This window comes from Argopecten irradians, chromosome 12 (assembly GCF_041381155.1).
Source record: "Argopecten irradians isolate NY chromosome 12, Ai_NY, whole genome shotgun sequence".
In the NCBI taxonomy this organism is placed as follows: domain Eukaryota; kingdom Metazoa; phylum Mollusca; class Bivalvia; order Pectinida; family Pectinidae; genus Argopecten; species Argopecten irradians.
The window spans coordinates 28,335,156-28,353,269 of record NC_091145.1 but is presented as its reverse complement, the minus strand read 5'-3'; positions in this window follow the sequence as shown (position 1 = coordinate 28,353,269).

Sequence of the window (18,114 nt, the reverse complement as noted above, 5' to 3'; positions counted from 1 at the left end):
TTTCTTTTCTTTGAGATACATTATTCTGTCAGTTTATGCTCATCGTGTAACATGAATTTAATGTAATATGGGATGCGTTGTAAAAATTATAAGCATAAGACAGTTGTAAAACATGTTTAATCAATGAGATTGATATAACTTCAACTCCTTCTCCAGAAGTGGTGATGAACACTTGTAGGGGACGGGCGTGTGACTCTGAAAAGGTAAGTTACTTTCAAAATTAGTTTCTTTACAATCTACATCAATCAACTGTTTTTGGTGGAAAGACAGCCATTGTGTATCACCTCGGTGTAAGTGTGCTATGTTAGTCATCTTTGACAGCCATTGATATGAAATAGATTTGAGTTCATTGAACCCAGACTGACCTACTGGTACATACCATCAGGATGGGGATACAGCAGTTCCGGCTGGAAATCCAAGAAATACTGTCCCTTAAATAGTTAACAATCCCATCAAATGCCTTGGTAAATGGTATAAAGATAGCCTCAGAAAGCATTGATTATATCGGAGGGAAAAAGAAAAAGACTGGCTATGGACTATCTGGCAAGTTCAATGCCTGGATATTCCACCATGGCCTTCGGTTGACCTGGTTGGTGATGTTGTAAGAGACAAGTGTATAAACAGTAGAAGGCTTAGAAACGGCCATCAGCAGACAGTTTAGGCGTTTGTTTGGAGTACCACCATCTTTCTCCAGTGAAGGACTGTGTAATAGCTACAGCTACCAATCACCTCATCGTAGAGGAGTTCAGTCTGGGTAAGGCTGGACTCGACGTGACAGCTACCAATCACCTCATTGTAGAGGAGTTCAGTCTGGGTAAGGCTGGACTCGACATGACAGCTACCAATCACCTCATCGTAGAGGAGTTGAGTCTGGGTAAGGCTGGACTCGACATGACAGCTACCAATCACGTCATCGTAGAGGAGTTCAGTCTGGGTAAGGCTGGACTCGACATGACAGCTACCAATCACCTCATTGTAGAAGAGTTCATTCTGGGTAAGGCTGGACTCGACGTGACAGCTACCAATCACCTCATTGTAGAGGAGTTCATTCTGGGTAAGGCTGGACTCGACATGACAGCTACCAATCACCTCATCGTAGAAGAGTTCATTCTGGGTAAGGCTGGACTCGACATGACAGCTACCAATCACCTCATCGTAGAGGAGTTCATTCTGGGTAAGGCTGGACTCCACGTGACAGCTACCAATCACCTCATTGTAGAGGAGTTCATTTTGGGTAAGGCTGGACTCGACGTAACAGCTACCAATCACCTCATTGTAGAGTAGTTCATTCTGGGTAAGGCTGGATTCGACTTGACAGCTACCAATCACCTCATCGTAGAGGAGTTCATTCTGGGTAAGGCTGGACTCCACGTGACAGCTACCAATCACCTCATCGTAGAGGAGTTCAGTCTGGGTAAGGCTGGACTCGACGTAACAGCTACCAATCACCTCATTGTAGAGGAGTTCAGTCTAGGTAATTCTGGACTCGACGTGACAGCTACCAATCACCTCATCGTAGAAGAGTTCATTCTGGGTAAGGCTGGACTCAACGTAACAGCTACCAATCACCTCATCGTATAGGAGTTCAGTCTGGGTAAGGCTGGACTCGACATGACAGCTACCAATCACCTCATTGTAGAGGAGTTCATTCTGGGTAAGGCTGGACTCGACGTGACAGCTACCAATCACCTCATTGTAGAGGAGTTCATTCTGGGTAAGGCTGGACTCGACATGACAGCTACCAATCACCTCATCGTAGAGGAGTTCATTCTGGGTAAGGCTGGACTCGACATGACAGCTACCAATCACCTCATCGTAGAGGAGTTCATTCTGGGTAAGGCTGGACTCGACGTGACAGCTACCAATCACCTCATTGTAGAGGAGTTCATTCTGGGTAAGGGTGGACTCGACGTAACAGCTACCAATCACCTCATTGTAGAGTAGTTCATTCTGGGTAAGGCTGGATTCGACTTGACAGCTACCAATCACCTCATCATAGAGGAGTTCATTCTGGGTAAGGCTGGACTCGACGTGACAGCTACCAATCACCTCATTGTAGAGGAGTTCAGTCTGGGTAAGGCTGGACTCGACGTGACAGCTACCAATCACCTCATCGTAGAGGAGTTCAGTCTGGGTAAGGCTGGACTCGACGTAACAGCTACCAATCACCTCATTGTAGAGGAGTTCAGTCTGGGTAATTCTGGACTCGACGTGACAGCTACCAATCACCTCATCGTATAGGAGTTCATTCTGGGTAAGGCTGGACTCGACGTGACAGCTACCAATCACCTCATCGTAGAGGAGTTCATTCTGGGTAAGGCTGGACTCGACGTGACAGCTACCAATCACCTCATTGTAGAGGAGTTCAGTCTGGGTAAGGCTGGACTCGACGTGACAGCTACCAATCACCTCATCGTAGAGGAGTTCAGTCTGGGTAAGGCTGGACTCGACGTAACAGCTACCAATCACCTCATTGTAGAGGAGTTCAGTCTAGGTAATTCTGGACTCGACGTGACAGCTACCAATCACCTCATCGTAGAAGAGTTCATTCTGGGTAAGGCTGGACTCAACGTAACAGCTACCAATCACCTCATCGTATAGGAGTTCAGTCTGGGTAAGGCTGGACTCGACGTGACAGCTACCAATCACCTCATCGTAGAGGAGTTCATTCTGGGTAAGGCTGGACTCGACGTGACAGCTACCAATCACCTCATCGTAGAGGAGTTCATTCTGGGTAAGGCTGGACTCGACATGACAGCTACCAATCACCTCATCGTAGAGGAGTTCATTCTGGGTAAGGCTGGACTCGACATGACAGCTACCAATCACCTCATCGTAGAGGAGTTCATTCTGGGTAAGGCTGGACTCGACGTGACAGCTACCAATCACCTCATTGTAGAGGAGTTCATTCTGGGTAAGGGTGGACTCGACGTAACAGCTACCAATCACCTCATTGTAGAGTAGTTCATTCTGGGTAAGGCTGGATTCGACTTGACAGCTACCAATCACCTCATCATAGAGGAGTTCATTCTGGGTAAGGCTGGACTCGACGTGACAGCTACCAATCACCTCATTGTAGAGGAGTTCAGTCTGGGTAAGGCTGGACTCGACGTGACAGCTACCAATCACCTCATCGTAGAGGAGTTCAGTCTGGGTAAGGCTGGACTCGACGTAACAGCTACCAATCACCTCATTGTAGAGGAGTTCAGTCTGGGTAATTCTGGACTCGACGTGACAGCTACCAATCACCTCATCGTATAGGAGTTTATTTTGGGTAAGGCTGGACTCGACGTAACAGCTACCAATCACCTCATTGTAGAGGAGTTCATTCTGGGTAAGGCTGGACGCGACGTGACAGCTACCAATCACCTCATCATATAGGAGTTTATTCTGGGTAAGACTGGACTCGACGTGACAGCTACCCAATCACCTCATCGTATAGGAGTTCATTCTGGGTAAGGCTGGACTCGACGTGACAGCTACCAATCACCTCATCGTATAGGAGTTCAGTCTGGGTAAGGCTGGACTCGACTGACAGCTCCAATCGATCGTGGACAGCTGGACTCACGGACAGCTACCAATCACCTCATCGTATAGGAGTTCATTCTGGGCATGGCTGGACTCGACGTGACAGCTACCAATCACCTCATCGTAGAGGAGTTCATTCTGGGTAAGGCTGGACTCGACGTGACAGCTACCAATCACCTCATTGTAGAGGAGTTCAGTCTGGGTAAGGCTGGACTCAACGTAACAGCTACCAATCACCTCATCGTAGATGATGTTCATTCTGGGTAAGGCGTGGACGCGACGTGACAGCTACCAATCACCTCATCGTATAGGAGTTTATTTTGGGTAAGGCTGGACTCGACGTGACAGCTACCCAATCACCTCATCGTATAGGAGTTCAGTCTGGGTAAGGCTGGACTCGACGTGACAGCTACCAATCACCTCATCGTATAGGAGTTAATTCTGGGGGTCATTCCAAACATTTGTTCAACTATAAAATCCCACCTCCTAGACCTGCTACATAGAGAATACATAGTTAGTATCTTACAATACAAGGTTTATTTTGGTGCGAGACTTGGGAAAGCCGAGATGACGAGGCTCTGCCCAGTCATCTCGGTTTTCCGTGTCGAGCACCAAAATAAATCTTGTATTGTAAGATACTAACTGTGTATTCTGTTTATCTTGCAACAATCTTGACATTCAAAACACAGGGCCTCGTTATCCTGTGTTCAAAATGAAAGCAAATTGCCAGTTATTTACTTGGTTCCGCTCGAAGCGAGACGCTTCTTTGATGCGCAGTAAAAATTCATTCACTAGGCCACACCGAAGGAGAGTGTACTCCTTTTTACTACCGTGGGAAATATATAAGCGCATTCGCAAACAGTACTAGTATTTCTATTCAGTGTGCAATACCACTGAAACAATGTGAAAATACTGAAAAAAAAACAATATTTACTCACCAAAGAGTTACTTTACAGTACATACCTTTACCATGACCAAGAGAAGACGACACAGCCATACGAGATTTTCGATATCGTAAAAATGACGTCATTCCGGTGAATGTGACGTCACTTTTTTATCGGGACTGAATGACGTTTCATTCATCATAAGGTTAAAGTTCGGGGTCAAGTTAGAAAATGTTCTGTCAGATGTGGAACAAAAAAAAATCACGTGATCGTTTTGACGGATAAGGCATTTCGTATTGACAGAGCCATACGAGATTTTCGATATCGTAAAAATGACGTCATTCCGGTGAATGTGACGTCACTTTTTTATCGGGACTGAATGACGTTTCATTCATCTTAAGAATGTAGTCTCATGGTAAGGGAGACAGATCATGATTTTTTCATACAGACGCTTGAGTTATGACAGTGCCCCAAGCTCTTCAAGCATTTGAATGACCGCGATTTGATTAAAAACCCCTTTTCTGAAGTTTGAATTTATGAATAAATTATGTTATTATTTTTAAAAATAACAACAAAAATAATCCTATCAGTCTTAAATTGCAATTGTATGGTAAATATATATTGATTAAACATTGTTAATTATTTTAAAACTAAAACTATTGACATCTAGGCTATATTGGAACAGAAAATTCTGTAGTGAATGTATAAAAAGTATATATTATAGGGGAGATAACTCTATTGTGAATCCCATCTTTTTCAATGAAAAATGAAGGTTTTTTGGTTCTAAAAATGCTCTATCTTGACAAATTGTGGTTCAATTTTCTTGAAAATTGACTGATTAAAAGCAACTTTGTCACTTTTTAGTCTGTTATTTTTCTATAAAAATTGAACTTCACAATTTCGATTTATTTTCATTTTGGTGAGAATGTTTTAGGTGATTTACTTGCGTCTTTTTTACCTAATTTCCTCCAAAAATGATCACTAGAAATTAATTATGACGAGAAGTAAAGCATTTTTAAAAAAAAAAGGACTGATATATATCACGTCAATTAAACAATATATATATCGTAGAACATTTTGTTAATTAATTTCATTTACTGGGCGGATTTAGTACAGACTAATGCTGTTTTTTCATGTGCAGAATCTACTCAAAAATGGCAAATTTGAATATTTATTTAGAAAAAATAGATGGTTCAATTTCTTCGAAACTTTGACAGAAGATGCATAACAACATATTTACTTCATAAATCAAATATGAAAGATATTGAACGACAGGAAAATTTTGGGGGATGTGAGACTACCACCTTAAGGTTAAAGTTCGGGGTCAAGTTATAAAATGTTCCGTCAGATGTGAAAAAAAATTCACGTGATCGTTTTGACGGATAAGGCATTTCGTATTGACAGATACAGTAGTTATCCGTGAGTATGTGGGGCAGTTGCAGGATAAAAACGCAATGTCAGTGTTATCTAAAGCCTAATTTAAGATAAATCTTGTATTTGAAACATTAGTCAAATGGACCAGTTTTGGCCCTGCCCGCTTGGCCTCCATGTCAGCTTCAATATCTAAGGCCTAATTTTAGATTAATCTTGTATTTGAAAAATTAGTCAAATGGACCAGTTTTGGCCCTGCCCGCATGGCCTCCATGTCAGCTTCAACATTGAGCACAATTTCCTCTCTTCAAAATTCCAAATGTCCACCTAAACTTAAGTAGTCTCGATAAGAAATTGTCATCCCGACGAATCTTTAGGGATTCTTTTTTTATGAGCAAGGGTCGAAATGTGCTCCTGAAACGACATTCGAAATCGACTCGAAGTTGTCTAAGAATATTTGTTGCTTGTTGCTATTTTTGTATGAATTGATATATTTTTCTATCGTAGTCCGCCAGGTTATTCCATCATATAAAATAATCATCGTTATATATAGTTACTAAGTGCTAGGTCTAAACATTAGTAGATAATAATCATGTCGAAATTACTTAAATAGCGTCTAGTAATTTCAGTTTTGTGGTTTGCAGGTTTTCTTTCTAAATTTCATCATTGCAGCTACTAAGACGAAATGTCAACGTCATTTGTTTTCACCGTTTCAGTAGCATTTTCTTTTTAAAACTGATAATAAAACATTCAAATATTTTCCGTTATTGGACTTAACACTGTCATATAAATAAAACAGTCCATTCTGCGTGTCCAGAAGCATCAAATTTTGCATTATAGATTGCATAGGTATTTTTTCGATTTCTTTCGCGCTTCTTTGACTTGAAATTGCCACCTATTTGTTGATGAATGGTTTCTGATTTCTGTCGCATGTTTAATCATAAACAAAGTGGCAAATCCTTTGTGTAAACATATTTTAATGAAAGTACAGAGCAGTGAACATTGTATGATTACCAATAGATTTCCAGATAACAAAATAGAAGTATAATCCTTAATGTTAATGCAAATCACATTATTTTTTCAGAGTAAGTTATCCTGAGTGAATTTGCGATCCGCATTTTGGTCCTATTCTTCCTGCATACTGTACTGAATATCTTCTCATTATGCGCAATGAAAAGATATTCAGCAATTTGCAGCAAGAATACGACCTAAAGTCGGGACGCAAATTCACTCAGCAATTTTACTTTGGCAGGATAATTTACTTAAAAAAATAATGTGTTAAATACAATAGTTATGTTGATGTAAAACATTATTTTCATTTTGATTTTAATAATTTCAGGCACATTTTCGGTAAAAGTAATTTCCAAACATTTGGTTCTTTTCAAAAAAATGCTGTTATACAAAATACCAATTTTAGATTAATTTCATTGATCAGAGTTTTTCTAATTTTAACAATCACAGTATAAGCTTACGTCATTAGTTTTGACATCACAGATAACATTGATCACAAAAAACAATATGGATGACAGTTGGTTTAAAAACAATTTTGATAGTTGCGTGGACAAAATACGAAAACACAATAATTATCACAGTTGACCCTAAATTCTGATAAAACTGAAATTCTGAATTCCATTTATCTATACAATGTATGTGGAACAGATGGAAATGCAATTACACTACAATAAATTACTAACGATTCAAATGATAAAATGTCATTATCGGATTACAAAGTGTATTAAAATGTTATAATTATAGGTGAAAATGTTATCTAGAACTTATATTAATTCTAAATGGTATCAGTGCAGTTATTCATTCGAAATATAAAAAAAGAAATATAAATAAAATAGATAATTAATAATAATAATAAAACAGTATCAGGGTTACCTATTTTTGTCTCCTCTTGTGAATAATACATAGTATTCCTTTCCTTATTACCCGCACTTTACAAAGAATCGCTGAATCGCTGTGGTCGGATCGCTGTAAGCTAGTTCTAGCTTGTGAAGATCCGTCGTGGTCATTTAAAGTGTACACGGAATGGAAAATGATATTAAGATATGTTATTCTGTTTGACCTCCTGACAAGAATGTTGAAAACCGCATCAAAATCGGCCGCTTCAGTACCGAGATACCGCCCTCCGAAGTGTTCGATTTTACCTGTATATCAACTGCTAATCAGGGAATCGGCCGCTCACGCTGATTTGGGGAATAACCGGATGTGACGTCACGAGGACAACGGCAGTGAGGTGTTTGGTAGTGGGGTTATAGCACAAAGCCTGGACATATATGTATTCCTAAAATGGGGTTACGAGAATTTAACAGATATATATACAGTTTTTGACGATTTAATTATATATAAAATAGGAAATATTGTAACTGAAATCATGCTTAATACATAAGTAGATTAGCGGAAATTATAAGTTATTTATCTCTTATCTCTGTTTAAACAGCTTACTAAATTATCAAACCTGTGGAATATTCAATTTTCATAATGTCATATAAAAAGAGACGAATTCGAAAAATGATGGTCATATTATTATCAATTTCAATATGTTTCTGTATAAATAAAAATTCACTAGGCCTATGGATTTCATGAATCAGCATAACGAAAAGAAAAGTTGTTAAATGTATTTCTTAGTTCAATACACGTAGATATCATAGACATAAATTTGGAGGGGGAGTAAATAAAAAAAAATAAACCACTTGAGAAATTGAATTTAAAATACACAATTCATTTATAGCTGTAACAAGTCTATCTTCCTTTTATAGCTACATGTACATGAACATGTATGAGAACATGTGTTATTTTAACAATATTCAACAGTACAATTATTGGTCATATAGATTATCATTATTAGTATTATATAATTATCGATATTTACCAAAATTCACAAAGAATTGGATATCCAAAATCTAGCAACTACCAGAAATATCAAAATTCTGACATTGTGCATCATATTTGCATGGTTCTTTCTCGACATGCCATTTGTAAATAATTTTGTAGTTTCTGTTATAAAAATACATATGCATATAACTAGAAACATATATACGAGACAAATATATACATTGGTCATTCTGAAATATACAATTATGTATACATCTAGTGATTTATAAACTTGTTATATGTTATGTTCGAACGGTATATTTTACTGTAAACCAAGGATTTATAAGTGTAAACAAATATGACATTATACAACAATTAAATGATGGTCCATCGCTAACTTACCTGTGATCTTACTTTTGACACCTGACGTGAGCTAATCAACGAAGCGTGACAGGTCACTAAACACCTTTCTTACGTAATCTGGTTATTAGCCCGCTCATTAGTCTCGATTGACCACGCGTTTTAGTTACGGCAGTTTACAGGTATAGAGATAAACGCAGCACGACATTGGCTATTCGGAAGTACAGTTCTGATTTTGTTCTGTACTTGATATCTGCAACTTGGATTAGACATAGACATCTTCAGTCTTTTTTTCGTCTGACTCGTGCATGATTTATTTTTTTCAATTAAAGAAGCTAATAAATGAACTTGAGCGAAATATCAACAAGTCGTCGGATGTATTGTATGATATGAAATCTGAATGTATTTCGTCAAAAAAAATGGATCGATTTCAGATGCATTTACATATATGTAAAAAATTCTGTTTAGAATCATAACTTAATTCATATGGGTAGGTTATATGAAAAAGTCAGAAATTTGTAAAGCGGGTTTGACCAGTACAACGACCCGAGTCGGGTTTTGGATAGCATAGTCAAGAATCCTTTACATACTATTCATGTATATGTGGTTCCAAATACCGTAGGTTAACAACGTACGTGGATTATTTTACACATTATATTGTGTATAATAGTGCAGAAATCGCGCAGAAATGTTCATTTATCTACCAAGCGTATTCCAAACTCATATCTGTGATTGAGGATAATATTAAATAGGTATCGGACATGTACACAGGTACTTGTGTCTGTAAAAATCGATATTAACAAACAGATACTTTATATTAGATGGCAGACACAGAAAATTGCCACTCTATCTTATGCGAGTAGAGTAGGTCCCGTTGTCCTCGTGACGTCACAGGTCAGGGGTCCCGAATCGAGGTCAATAAAACAAAAACAAAAACATTTAGGTAAAATATTTTTAACAAGACCAACTATGAAAAATCTTTCTCAGACCGCCTAAGCAAGATATTTGCATTTTTATCACAAACCGAGACCAGAACCAGATATAGGAGCTATGACATCGCAGACGATCATTATTTCCCTTTTTCCACTCAGTCAGACGGAAAGAAACGAATTAAGGGAAATAACTCTGGTAGATCATAATACAGACGATGAGAAATACCGTGAAACAATACATGTGGCAAATAGATATCCCAATTGTATTGAAATGAAATGCGATTAAAACGTAAAAAATAATATTGGAGCAAATACAAGATATTCTTAAAGATTTCCAAAATATCATTCATAATGTTATCAATTTAGATAGATCTTTATTGTAATGAACCCTGTTCAGTATAATAATGATAATAAAACAGTATCAGGGTTGCCTATTTTGTCTCCTCTTGTGAATAATACATAGTATTCCTTTCCTTATTCCTTATTACCCGCACTTTACAAAGAAAAAAACAAAACAAAAACAAAAACATTTAGGTAAAATATTTTTAACAAGACCAACTACGAAAATAGTCCAGGTGCCAACCAGAAAACCCAAAAATATAGTTCGCATAAAATGTTTTTGCTGATTATGTTGCAGTAGGATGTGCTTAATCAGAATCCGAATGATGCCACCTTGGCATCTTTGGGGAATTGAAAATATTCAAGATGGCCGCCATGAACGTTCTCAAAAACGGTATAAGTCAAATAAATTAGAGTTAAATGTAACGTACTTGCAAAAGATAAGTTTTCTTTCTTAAATTTGCAAGATAGATGCATATTCTTTGATAGAAAATAAAATCCGATAAAAACTAATTTTCAGAATCAGTTATTTTACGTCATTATTTTGTCGAAAAATGAACAATATTACTTATATTGCGCAACGTTAAACATAATAGCATATTTAAGGACGATCATCCGGGAAAAAGATTTACTACATCACACAAACTGTTTACCACTTTTACAGACTTTTGTGTGTCTCCGCCAAGGGACCAAACCCAGAACCTTTCTCACAGGGACGAGTGCTCAACCGAAAGCCCAAAGTGAGGCGTTGTCAAGGGAGACATTAGAAGTCAGACGTCAGTTAGGAAGAAGATAAAAGATAAGATCATACACTTAGTCGCCTTTTACGATCATGAAATAGGTGCAGCAGGTACAATACTAAATACTAACACCCTACCTGCAGAACAAATTAACAAGGTAAGACTGAACATGTCATCTTACCAATAATTATAATAAGATTAGTTATATTGCTAAAAATCACATGAGGTTATTCCTATATCTTTCAAAATGACTACTGAATGGGTAATTCCATTTTGGGTAGAAGAAAATCTGTAAATATTAAAAGTGTTGGTTGGTTGATTACGTATAATGCCCTTTTCACAGAAAATGTCATTTTAAGAACGGTCTACCTTACATATGTTGCTTTGTTGGATGCCTTTGGTTCGGGTGGCTGTGATATGATCAAGAGTGCCTTTTTTAATGGTGGAAACATTTCAATGCATTCTCACTGAAACATGTTGCCAAATACACTGGGAGAACATCACAGTCGGTCATATATACTGACATCGGCTACATGTATAGTAGTCGTCTCGCTCTCTTTCTGTTGAATGCTCAGCAAGAGCAGAAACAATGTACATGTATATTCTGTAAAAAAAACATACTTATTGTAGCGCAAGGCGAACATCTGTAAATTATTATTTATCGTCGCGGATATAAAATAACGCAGTTCGATGGTTCAATACCGCTAAAATAAGTACGTTTACAGTAAAGAGACGTGTCTCGTGCAAGTAATAGTTCCCAGAGCCTTTCTAAACAGTCAACTCAAGGCGGCCAAAAGTGAGGTGGTGTCAAGGAAGACGTTAGGAAGAAAAGAATATATAAAAGCCCCAAAAGTCGCCTTTTATGATCATGTAATGGGCAAAAAGGTAGAATTAAAACGCTATAGACACCGAAACCAGCGAAATGTAAAATATTGTCTTAAACAAAACCACACAAAATACCAATCTACATGTAATAACTAATGAATCAAAGCAATTTTATCATACAATAACCGATTTGAAAATTAAGTTAATTAACTTATTAATTAAACATTAATTACAAGAGTTAACTTTATTATATTAAGAATTCTGTTCAATGACGGTATGACGAATATGTACACAAAATTTTATCGAAGAGCATAAAGAATTGATGATTTTATAGCAAGAATATCAAATTAGGATTGAAATATATCAATGCTGCAGTTTGTCAACCATCTTGTCCGCCATCTTGAATATTTCAATTTCCCCAATGATGCCACGGTGGCATCATCCAGTTTCTGATGGAGGACATGTTAAAGAACATTTCTGTGCAAAAACATTTTATGCGAACTACTTTTTTAGGTTGGGTGGAAAATCTCCATTTGGCACCTGGACTAAAAATCTTTCTCAGACCGCCTAAGCAAGATATTTACATTTTTATCACAAACCGAGACAAGAACCAGATATAGGAGCTATGACATCGCAGACTATCATTATTTCCTTTTTTCACTCCGTCAGACGGAAAGAAACGAATTAAGGGAAATAACTCTGGTAGATCATAATACAGACGATGAGAAATACCGTGAAACAATACATGTGGCAAATAGATATCCCAATTGTATTGAAATGAAATGCGATTAAAACGTAAAAATAAAGATTGAAGCAAATACAAGATATTCTTAAAGATTTCCAAAATATCATGCATAATGTTATCAATTTAGATAGATCTTTATTGTAATGGACCCTGGTCAGTATCTCATATTTTAACTTTGTTATCTGAATTCGTTCATTTTTGATATAGGAAATTCTCATAACGGAAATTCGAATTCTCAAATCCGAAATTCTAACTATCACATCGAAAAAAATCGATATTAGGATTTCCGATATCCGAATAAGAATAACGTTGTCGTATGATATGAATCTGCTTGCTTTTAGCTTCTCATTTCCCTGGTACTTTATAAACTTGTTATTCTTATTCATATTTTAAATTAAAGCGAATATATGTGGGTCAACTGGCACAACTATGCGACTAAGAGCTCAATACCAAGGGCATCTGGAACGAATTTACTAGCATTGAGAAAGGTAACAGACTTACAGTTGTTTTTCCATTCTTTATCAAGCTGCGGGGATATTACTATATGTCAACATTCTATGATTTAAAGTGCTTATGGCCCGTGTCATAGGGTAGATCGTATACATTTATGACGGCTACATTATTATAAGACTCTTTCATATGTGGATATAAAGGATAGGGATATTCTACCTGAGGGTCACAAAATGTTGTAAAACCCGAGGCTTGCCGAGGTTTTACAACATTTTGTGATCCCTCGGGTAGAACATCGCTATCCTTTATATCCACGTATGTAAGAGTATTTTTCTCTCATACCTCGACATTTTATTGCAATTTTACTACTATTTCTCTCCGCCATTTTGAAATAAATTCGAAAAAAAAAGCAACTGCAATTCAATTATTCTTCTTACATAAAAATTGCATGATATTTTCAACGCAAATTCTGTTGTTTGTATCTTTTAAAGTTAATCCACCCTAGTTTTTAAAAAAAAAATGTTTAAAATGGCACCTAGAAAATATTTATTTTATTGACGCTGTGACGTCACGCGGCTTTATTGCATGGGTAGCTATGCAATACAGCCTCAGACGACATGAGTATATTGCCCTAGACCAGCCAGTATTACACGAGTAGGTATGAGAGAAATATCTAGACACGTATATTTAATTCGCATTGTGTGTTCATATTTGACTGCCCTGCTAACGAAATATACTTTGATATTATAAATAAGTAATACTGATAATAAAATAGTATCGCACTTCAAATTATAGTATTCAACTGTGTACATATCTAATATAATTACATATTGCAAAGAACCCGTCATATAACAATGATTCCAAAGGAATAGGGTGTTATAACAAGATTTAAAATTTCTCCATAATGCAAACCAACTTATTTTCGCGTACGATCAATTTTTCCATAACTACGAAAATAAACCGCCGTAAAATGTTAAAAAAAAGATAAAGTAGAAGTAAAGATCTCGATCTGGACATCAAATCGTCATGAAAATAAGTAGGTTTATAGTAAATAATTTGAAAGACATGAAATATATAATAATATACCAGTGTTTTTATCAAACGTAACAATAACTATAATAACTCACAGCCTTGATTTAAACAATATATAATAATATATAACATAATTGTTAGCACCTTTCAACATCACTGGAAAAATAAATATCCAAAAAGAATATTAAAAGCACAGTGATTAAACAGCCCTGCATCAAGATCTTGACAATCAATAAATTGGTTTGCAATAAAACACGAAACCCGGTAATTCGAGTTTCATAAAAACTAATACTCCCTGTTATCTCAGGAGACTTCTACGCCAGTGCGTACTATACACCGTTTTAATTTCAACAAAAAGAAAATTTCCGTTAATGTTTTTACCAGTGCTGAATAGCATATTTGAGTCCACCTTGATTTATAATTGTCATTTAATCAAAGCGTCCCCAACGGATGACAATAATTTCAATAAAAAGGTATTTTCAGTTCAGTTTTTTCCATTGCTGAATAGCATAGTCCTTGATTTGTATTTCTGACCAACTGTAGCACATTTATTTACATGTGTACAGGGAAAGGCGAGGACAGATCAACACACTTATTTTAGCACAGTCAAATTTTAGTGCAAATGCGAAAACACTGTGAACTATGATTTATTAGCGCGGATAAAAAATAGCGCAATTCGATGGTACAATTCTGAAAATACCTTTTAACAAATTTTACCAATGTACATCAATTAGCGCTTCGAAGAAAATGCGAAACCCACTAAAATAAATACCGCAACGGTATTTCAATAAAAAAATTTCCCGCGCTGAATAGCCTTTTAGTGCAAACTTTAAATAGCGCTATAAAGATAGTGCGAAAATCTCTAAAATAAGTAAGTTGACATTATCACGGTACGTTAAACTCAGCAAGAGCCAATTTCGCAAAATCGAATGTCCTTAATATGTAAACTGTCGTAATGACAACCTACACCCAATATTGTTCAGTTATTCTATAAAACGTTTCTTGTTTTTAAAAGTACATACATAACCGAAAAGTTTTGAATATTTTAAATGCTAATGTAAAACGAGTTTGATAATGTTGTACAGTTACAAAGTTATTAGCTTACGTTAAGACTGCACGAATATTTGCAATAAACATTTATTTCTGATTCATAGGGGTCTTTAAATCTTCCTTCATTAAATCGCCTGGAGGTTAAAAACTCATGCAAACTGCACTTACCTTGTTGAAATATCTGTTACTTGAACATGTACTCATTTCGTGATCATAGTCGGTTTTAAAAATGTTGACGACGTGTTTGATAATATATATATAATGACGGTACATGATGCACAAATCTGTGTAATAGATGAAAACGGCTGATAAAAAGTTGAATAACTTTACTTTGATTGACAAATTTGAAATAACATGTTTGTGGAGTCTGCAGTCTGAATGACAAATGTACAATTAAACCGAGGAATATCCTATTTATAGAAAATATAGCGTCTACAAGATCGGCATGGGCAGGGATGTAATTTATTTCAGATAACATACCAATGCACAGAATATCAGAACAATACCATCATACCATTTTCTAACTGAAATGGTTCAGTAGGAATAGTTATATTTATGATCCTTTGAGGTTGTTTTATAGCACAGAACATGTGTTGCCCACCTGATTATCTTAAATACCTACAATGGACATGTTCTGAGAGAGGAAGATCTATTTTTTATAAACTTTTGAATGCTCTTAACTAAAAATGGACGTAGCCCTTTTAATTCAACAAGTGAACAAGTATTTTGGCAAATACGGCTTGATCCTCAAGTCCGTGGGTGCTAGCCTGGGTCACATTGTATACACTATATTTATTAAGTCATTTGAACTGAGGAAAGCTGTCTTGATAAATGTTTAAGCTGTGGTTTTGATCTACTGTGTGTTATGTACATGTATGTTTTGCTATCGATCCCTTTTGTATGGATGTAAGAAAGCAATAAAGTTGAATTGAATTGAATTTAAACGTCCTTGAAGGGGGAAATGAATTCGGCAAACGAGGCCTTTTAATAAATTGCTAGTTTCTCCCAAATTGTTTTCTTTCTTCAGCTCCAAATGTTTTCAAATAAGGCAAAAAGATTGAATAACAGGCAAAGCCTATATAAAGTATTGTAACTGATTTCAAACAAGGTATACCCTCTAAATGACACTCTCTGTGAAATGATTTAGACATTATACATGTACCGATAAAAACAAATTATTCTTTTCTTACATAAGATCCTATTAAGCCCCTCACCTCCGATCCTTTTAGAGACCTGTTGAACGAAAACTTCCAATTCTTGAATCAAAGAATGTTTTACTTTGTATCAGTATTTAACAGGTTGTTGTTTTGATACTTCCTCTATTAGGTGTATTTCCACTGCCTAAAGTAAATGCCAAAAAGAAAATTTCCTCCGCTTCATCAAAGGAAGCTTAAGAGAATTGATGTATTCCCATCGTCTTATTGTACATGTAATGACTTGTAACCATCTAGTGGATCAGCTGGCCTAGGACGACGCGCCAAGGACCAACCACACGGACTAGGTGACCAACCACAAGGACTAGGTGAGTAACATTGAAATACGACGCCATTATACCACAGCCTCCCAATAGAAATTCACACACGCCACACACTACATACTGCTTCGCCCATCCTTAAATGACCCCAGCTTTTAATAGACGTTGAACCCAATAAACCAAACCAATCTATTGATAAATTTACTGGTGGATTTTGTTGTTCCTTCTGTGACGTAGGAAACAAGAGAGGGACAATTACTGCCAGTCACTTTGTTTTGAGTACGGGGTAAACGTCTTTTTGACCCTCTACTTTTTGGCATCGAAATTATAAAATCCTAGGCTTTTCACAAAGCATAGAAATTTTACGTAAAATATCGTTTTTTTTTCACATAGAATTTTAACGTAAAATATCGGTATTTTTTTCTTAGAAATTTTACGTAAACTATCGGTATTTTTTCATATAGTAATTGTACGTAAATATCGGTATTTTTTCAGTAATTTTGTCAGTTCCTTATATGCCAAGATCGAAATTACTTCCATTTGTTTTTGGTACAAACAAGAAAAAAAAGAATGGCTATAGAAATCTACCCAAACGAACTCAACGTTTGCACAGTGGAGTTCAAAAGTGCAATATCAATGCGTCTATGACGTCACTGAAACTAATAACAGTTAATTTTTCTAAAAAAGGAAAGCCCAAGTCCATATGCTTTGTCATACCGACCTCCACGTGGCCATAAGAAAATTTTATCTAATATGTATATATGATTTCATGTACTAACAATACATTTTGATTTCCAACAATAGCATGTAACCATAGTAACGATAGTAGTGGAGAGTATAGATAGCATGTAACCATAGTAACGATAGTAGTGGAGAGTATAGATACTCATTGGAGTTATTTTAGCAAGAGTATAGCCTACAATACAAGCAATCTTGCTTCTAATAAATTTTATGTAAAAACGTATCATGAACATGAAAATGATGTAGATGCACGGGCATACCGGAGTCGACGGTAGCTACGCGCCCGACTCTTCACGATATGTAAAGCAAGCATTTGTGCTAAAACGGTCATATGCAATTTAGTTGTGAATGTGTATTCTATGATAAGGCGTGATATCGATATTCAAATTTACGTTGTCGTGCATATTGATACATTACATATACATTAGATGCGTTTGTAAGTTACTAACAAGAGGCCGAGAGGGTCTGTGTCGCTCACCAGGTTTATCATCAAATATATTGCAATTTGAAATAGCAAAATTGACCCCTTTGGCCCCACCATTTGTAAAATTTTGAATACTCACCTTATAAGGATGTTCTCATTGCAATACGAGTGCTATCAAATGTTTAGTTTTAGAGAAGTCGTTTATATGGAAATAGCCAAACTGATTCTTTTAACTCCGCCCTCAGGCCCATGGGGTCAGCCCCACCATTTGTACAGTTTTGAATCACCAACCCATGAGGATGTTACCAATGCAATATGAATGTTATCCAATGCTTAGTTTTATAGAATGAAAACAGCCACATTGATCCCTTTTGGCACCTCCCTTGAGGCTTCCCGAGG